This window comes from Sinocyclocheilus anshuiensis, unplaced genomic scaffold (assembly GCF_001515605.1).
Source record: "Sinocyclocheilus anshuiensis isolate Anshui unplaced genomic scaffold, SAMN03320099.WGS_v1.1 scaffold1938, whole genome shotgun sequence".
Lineage (NCBI taxonomy): Eukaryota > Metazoa > Chordata > Actinopteri > Cypriniformes > Cyprinidae > Sinocyclocheilus > Sinocyclocheilus anshuiensis.
In genome coordinates, this window is record NW_015547736.1 from 219,859 (window position 1) to 226,921 (window position 7,063).

Genomic DNA, 7,063 nt, shown 5'->3' on the forward strand with positions numbered 1-7,063 from the left:
CTGCAGTTTAGCGCCATCTGCTGTCAGAGAGTGAAAGTGCGCTTTCATCCAGAGCGTCTCTCACATGTTCCGCCATGTGCTTCTCGTCGGCTTGTTTACATCAGAGTTCGCAAGTGTCTTTCACGCAGCATACAGCGGTGTTGTGCATTTTGACCAGTTGATGGGAAATGTATTCTTAAAATGCATTCAAAATGAATGAATAATTTGTAATATATAATTATATATATGAGTGAGTTTACTTCAAAAACAGCGATTTTATCCTCTTGTTGCTGGAAAATATAATGTAGTGATTCAGTATTTAAACTGTTATTAATAAAAGTGACGGGGCAGCGTTGACAAGTATCTTTGCTCCTGGATGTGTGAGCTGCGCGATCTCTGATATGTGTGTGTGTGTGTGTGTGAGTAAGCAGCACATTAATATAGAACGGTAATTAAAGGCTCTAATGCACACCAGTATAGGTGTGTGTATTGTAGGAGCTAGACGACGCAGTAAGCAGCGCATTAATATAGAACGATAATTAAAGGCTCTAATGCTCACCAGTATAGGTGTGTTTATTGTAGGAGCTAGACGACGTATGATGACGTGTGCGGCATAGTAGTGGTGTCCCAATTCTTAGGGAAATATTTTCACCCCTACCCCTTGACACTCTGTTTCAAGGGGGAAGGGGTAGGCGAAGGGGAAGGGGTATAAAATAGAATTGGGATTGGGCCAATGTCTATAGCCTAACAATAATTAGGGCCCAAACCCAAAGGGGCGAAGGGCCCTTTTGTTTTCCTTAGGATTATTCTTATTATTTATTCCACTAATTTTTCTTCAAGGTTTTTGGGGCCCTTAACATGCTCAAAAACTCTTGAAAATTGGCACACACCTTGGAATCTGCAGCCATTAGGGCCGGGCAGAGACTGATACATGGGCGTGGCACGGGCTCTACAGCACCCCCTGGAATATGGAGGGCCATATATCATACATAATTGCACGTATACATATGAAACTCAGTACACATATAGATCTCATCGAGCCAAACTGCATGTCATAGGCTCCGCTCCAACAGGAAGTTGCCTATTTAGGGTTTTGTGAAAAACACATGCTCTGGAATTTGATATACTCATGCTAGGTTTTTTACCCGATTGCCACCAAACTCAGCCAACATGATCTCAAGACATTGGGGATGAAAAATTGTGAGGGGATTTTTGATATTTTGAACGGTTTGGCCGTGTCGAGGTGTTGAAATTATGGCCAGAAATGAGAAACAGGAAGTGTACTTGCATACTTTGTCTGATTTTGCTCAAACTTCAGCAGTTTATTCGTTCAAGTAGTCAGATCACATAGATGTGACTATTAGGAGTCAAAGTTATAGCGCCACCAACTGGCAGCAGGAAGGGTTACTTTTTAAAACGCTTTGAATGCACCCTCTTATATTTACCTGATTTGCTTAAAACTTAATCAGAATAATGTAAAAATACGGCCGTTATAAAACTGTGAAGGGATTATTGATACCTAAAATAGTGTTGCCATGGCAATGTGTCAAACTTTAATATTATTTTCTGGTGTTTTTAAGGCCCTTAACATGCTTAGAATTTATTGAAACTTAACACACACATCAGCATTAATGATAGATAGACACTGGCAAAAGCTCATAAAAGGGTGTGGAAGAGGCACTCTATAGCGCCACCTTTTGACAAAGCGAAAAGGTTAGTTTTTTGGGGTTAGTTTTAGCTACAGTCACCAGCTGTATATATACTGCACATATATTGTTCTCATCAAGCCGGACAACTTTCTAATTTACAGTCAATAGCTATGACCAACAGGAAGTCGGCTATTTTGGTTTGAATATTGATTTTTGGAAAAATATGGCTGTGAAATAATACATACTACTCTTGCAAAAATTATACAATTCACACCATCACACATCAACATGATGCCAAGATACTGAAGATGCTAAACTGTCAACGGATTTTGGATATGTTTAACGGTGTTGCCATGGCAATTTATTAAATTAACATTAAAAAAGATAACTGTAATTTTCTTTTATCTTTAAAGTTCGTTATTCTAACTTCAAAACTTTTTACATATGGAGAACAAGTCATTCTTAGGAAACATGCTAAGTTTCATAACTTTATCATGCTCATGGGCCACCAATTAAAACTATCACACATTATAGGCAGTGTTGGGCAAGTTACTCTGAAAATGTAATCAAATTACTAATTACTGATTACTCCTTTTAAAAGTAATCGTGTTACTGTTCTGATTGCTTTATTTCAAAAGTAATTAGTAATTAGCTACATTACTAGTTACGTTACTTTTTTCTCCATGAAATTTATGAAATTCCAGCATACACGCTCCCGATAAATATTTGTTATTAAAGCATCAACATTCACAGAACACTGTTATTTTTAACTAAAGCAAGCGGCTGCTGCGTCATGGTTTGGCATGGCAGAATGCCAGCAAAGAGCGCTGCATTTATAATCTCTAAAAGACATCTCAGTTCATCGCAATCTCACAAATCTCTGTTATAACACAATAAATATATGCATAATGAATATTTCATAATATCTACAATTCGTGTGTTATAATGAGAGGATCTGTGAGCATGCAAATGTCAGCACTGCATTGCTCAACGCTGCAAACACGTGTTATAGCCTAAATAGAAACTCTGCATGCACCTGTTAATCGTTTTTATTTTATATTAGTTCATGTTGCTTTTGTGCAATAGCTGAATAACAATTTATTTGTTTTAGATATTTTATGTTTAGATATTTCTATTTTGCGGGAGTCCCGTGAATCATTTTATTCTCCCGCATCCCGCACACACACGAGTGTCTACCCGCCCGCATTAGCACTCGCCCATCTTGTCCCGCACCGCACTCTGTTGCGTCGGGTCTCGTGGGAGAGCAGGTCTCTAATCCACTGGCACTTGACTCGACAGTGCGTGTGCTACATCCTTTTTACAATCTCTAGATTATAAAACACTGCATTCTGTCAGCAATGTAACTCGGCAGTAATGTATAGAGACCTCGGCTTGTAACTATACTCTAATTACTATTTTGAAAATTACATAATTACTAATGCGTTACTGCCCAACACTGATTATAGGTGATAGGTGAAGACTGTAATACCAAGGATGACCACCAGAAGGAGTCACATGATTAAAAATCTTTTAATCTTAATCCTCTTTAGGTAATTCTTGGTGTATAAGAACGAAAATAATGCATAGAATCAGTTAAAATGCACTGTACTGTCAGTATACTTTTGCATGGTTATTGTAGATACACTTATAGAGCATTAAAATCATTTTTAAAAATCTTTAAAGGAAAAATCATTAAAACTTTTATGTATCCTAACATCTCTCACTGATAGGATAAGAAATATTTTAAGTCTGAACCTTTACTGCTCAGTTCAATTAATTAGAATAAGAAACATATACATAAAATAAGTTAATATGTATTTTACTGGTAATATTGTTTTATATAATTAGTTCACAAATGCTTATAGATCATTAAAATAATTTTTTTAAATGGTTATAGATCATAAAAAGGGTTGGCAATAATTTAAAATAAGGTCTCTTTGGTTAACATTAGTTAATGCATTAACTAACATGAACTAACAATGAACAGTATATTTTTAGTTCATTTAATAATCTTTTTTAATGTTAGTTAATACTAATATTAAAAATATTCATGTTCATGTTAATTCACAGTACATAAACTAATGTTAAAATACAACTTTAAATTTTAATAATGTATTAATACATGTTGAACTTAACATGAATTAACATTAATAAATGCTATATAATTATTGTTCACGTTAACCAATATAGGTAATATTAACAAATGAAACTCTATTGTAAAGTGTTACCAAAGTTTTATATATTGCTCTCTCTCTCTTTCATTGCTGTAACCCTTAAATACAAACTAACATTAAATAACATATTTTTACAGCATTTATTAAACATTTTTAATGTTAGTTAATCAAAATGCTCATGTTAATTCACAGTGCATTAACTAATGTTAACAGATACAACATGAAATTTTAATAATGTTTAAGTTTTTAATATTATCTAACATTATTAAATGCTATATAATGATTGTTCATCTTAATATAGTTAATGTTAATGACTGAAACCTTATTGTAAAGTGTTACTAAAGTTTTATATATTGCTCTGTGTGCGTGTGTGTGTGTGTGTGTGTTTCACAGTCTTGATGGTTTGGATTAACCCTTTAATTGCTGTAACCCTTAAAACCAGACTGCCAGAGGGTTACTGTAATGCATGTGCCCACTGTGCACCGTTTTCCTGATACCACCGGGGTGGTGGTTGCACTGATGGTTTGGGCCCTTCATCGCTGCTTGCAGCTATATTAAATGTATTTGTATTTTCTTAATATTTCCAGTACAGAGAGCAGAACCATTAACGTCAGAGCTTATCGATACTCTGGTCTTTCATAATTTAGCCACCGGGCCAATTTAAAGGGCACCTATCATGCAAAATCCACTTTTACATGGTGTTTGGACATAAATGTGTGTTGGCAGTGTGTGAACACAACCACCCTATTTTTTAATCCCCTTTAAACCAAATCAGTCTCACTAGGCAAGTCATTTTGATTCTCTATGCAATATGACATCACATTGTCACAGGGGCTGACTGACAGCGCTGCATTGCTATAGTTTCCGCCCTAGTTGTACGCTGTCCTCCATTTTCTCCGCTCTCGAGCAGCTGTAACATCAACAATGTCTCGTAAACAATCCCGGTGCTCTGTGTTTGGATGTAAGACTGAACATAAGAGTCTTCCTTTTCTCCCAACATCTGAGCTGCTGAGGATGCAGTTGGATTACTTTTATTTTTCATGGTAATGAGCCTCAAAATCTATCGAAATATGTTTATCACTCCAGACTCCTTTGTGAATGTCTTGTTGATATAGTGCTTAGCGTTTTAACCGTATTTGTGTGCGTATGTTATCGAAGTATTCTAATCGATAATCGCCACGCTTGTGAGATTAGTTCGCGCCGCGCTGTTCGTTCGGGACCGAGCCGAGCCGATGACAGGTCAGCGTGAGCTCTGTAACATTGCGGTGTTTCTTCCCACTTTCAGTGCATTTGGCTTCCCATATGTACGGCTGAACACCGGTTCTCTTGCTCTGTTATGTTGCTTCTACCGGCTGTGTAGATATGCAATGCAGAGAGACTTATATGCGACACCCTCTTCTGGAGATGGGGTGGGAATATGCAGCTCATTTGCATTTAAAGGGGTCATATGATGCGATTTCATTTTTTCCTTTCTCTTTGGAGTGTTACAAGCTCTTGGTGCATAAAGAAGATCTGTAAAGTTGCAAAGACTAAAGTCTCAAATCCAAAGAGATATTCTTTATAAAAGTTAAGAGTTAGCCACACCTACCTAAAACGGCTCGTTCGAACACGCCCCCACATATCTACCTCACTATGTGGGAAGATTTGCATAACGCCGCCCAAATGTTCACGCAAAGAAAGAAGGTGTAACTTTTATTCTCGCTGTAGTATTGTTCTTGACGCTGCAGCCATGTCATGAAGACGCTGTGTGCTTCGTAGTGAAAGCGAAACTACTTTGTTTGGTCTTCCAAAAGAGGACGATATCCGCTTCGTCATGCCTAGAGCTGGTCGCTGAGGAAATACATCAACTTCGCGCTGTGGATCGCTTAACCCTTTAATTGCTGTAACCCTTAAAACCAGACTGCCAGAGGGTTACTGTAATGCATGTGCCCACTGTGCACCGTTTTCCTGATACCACCGGGGTGGTGGTTGCACTGATGGTTTGGGCCCTTCATCGCTGCTTGCAGCTATATTAAATGTATTTGTATTTTCTTAATATTTCCAGTACAGAGAGCAGAACCATTAACGTCAGAGCTTATCGATACTCTGGTCTTTCATAATTTAGCCACCGGGCCAATTTAAAGGGCACCTATCATGCAAAATCCACTTTTACATGGTGTTTGGACATAAATGTGTGTTGGCAGTGTGTGAACACAACCACCCTATTTTTTAATCCCCTTTAAACCAAATCAGTCTCACTAGGCAAGTCATTTTGATTCTCTATGCAATATGACATCACATTGTCACAGGGGCTGACTGACAGCGCTGCATTGCTATAGTTTCCGCCCTAGTTGTACGCTGTCCTCCATTTTCTCCGCTCTCGAGCAGCTGTAACATCAACAATGTCTCGTAAACAATCCCGGTGCTCTGTGTTTGGATGTAAGACTGAACATAAGAGTCTTCCTTTTCTCCCAACATCTGAGCTGCTGAGGATGCAGTTGGATTACTTTTATTTTTCATGGTAATGAGCCTCAAAATCTATCGAAATATGTTTATCACTCCAGACTCCTTTGTGAATGTCTTGTTGATATAGTGCTTAGCGTTTTAACCGTATTTGTGTGCGTATGTTATCGAAGTATTCTAATCGATAATCGCCACGCTTGTGAGATTAGTTCGCGCCGCGCTGTTCGTTCGGGACCGAGCCGAGCCGATGACAGGTCAGCGTGAGCTCTGTAACATTGCGGTGTTTCTTCCCACTTTCAGTGCATTTGGCTTCCCATATGTACGGCTGAACACCGGTTCTCTTGCTCTGTTATGTTGCTTCTACCGGCTGTGTAGATATGCAATGCAGAGAGACTTATATGCGACACCCTCTTCTGGAGATGGGGTGGGAATATGCAGCTCATTTGCATTTAAAGGGGTCATATGATGCGATTTCATTTTTTCCTTTCTCTTTGGAGTGTTACAAGCTCTTGGTGCATAAAGAAGATCTGTAAAGTTGCAAAGACTAAAGTCTCAAATCCAAAGAGATATTCTTTATAAAAGTTAAGAGTTAGCCACACCTACCTAAAACGGCTCGTTCGAACACGCCCCCACATATCTACCTCACTATGTGGGAAGATTTGCATAACGCCGCCCAAATGTTCACGCAAAGAAAGAAGGTGTAACTTTTATTCTCGCTGTAGTATTGTTCTTGACGCTGCAGCCATGTCATGAAGACGCTGTGTGCTTCGTAGTGAAAGCGAAACTACTTTGTTTGGTCTTCCAAAAGAGGACGATATC

At 38.3% G+C, this 7,063-nt stretch overlaps 1 protein-coding gene across 1 annotated transcript in view; it reads left to right on the forward strand.

The window, feature by feature from the left end:
- xpo5 (exportin 5) overlaps positions 1-7,063 on the forward strand; it is a 109,457-nt gene that overhangs the window by 524 nt on the left and 101,870 nt on the right. The window lies entirely within an intron of this gene.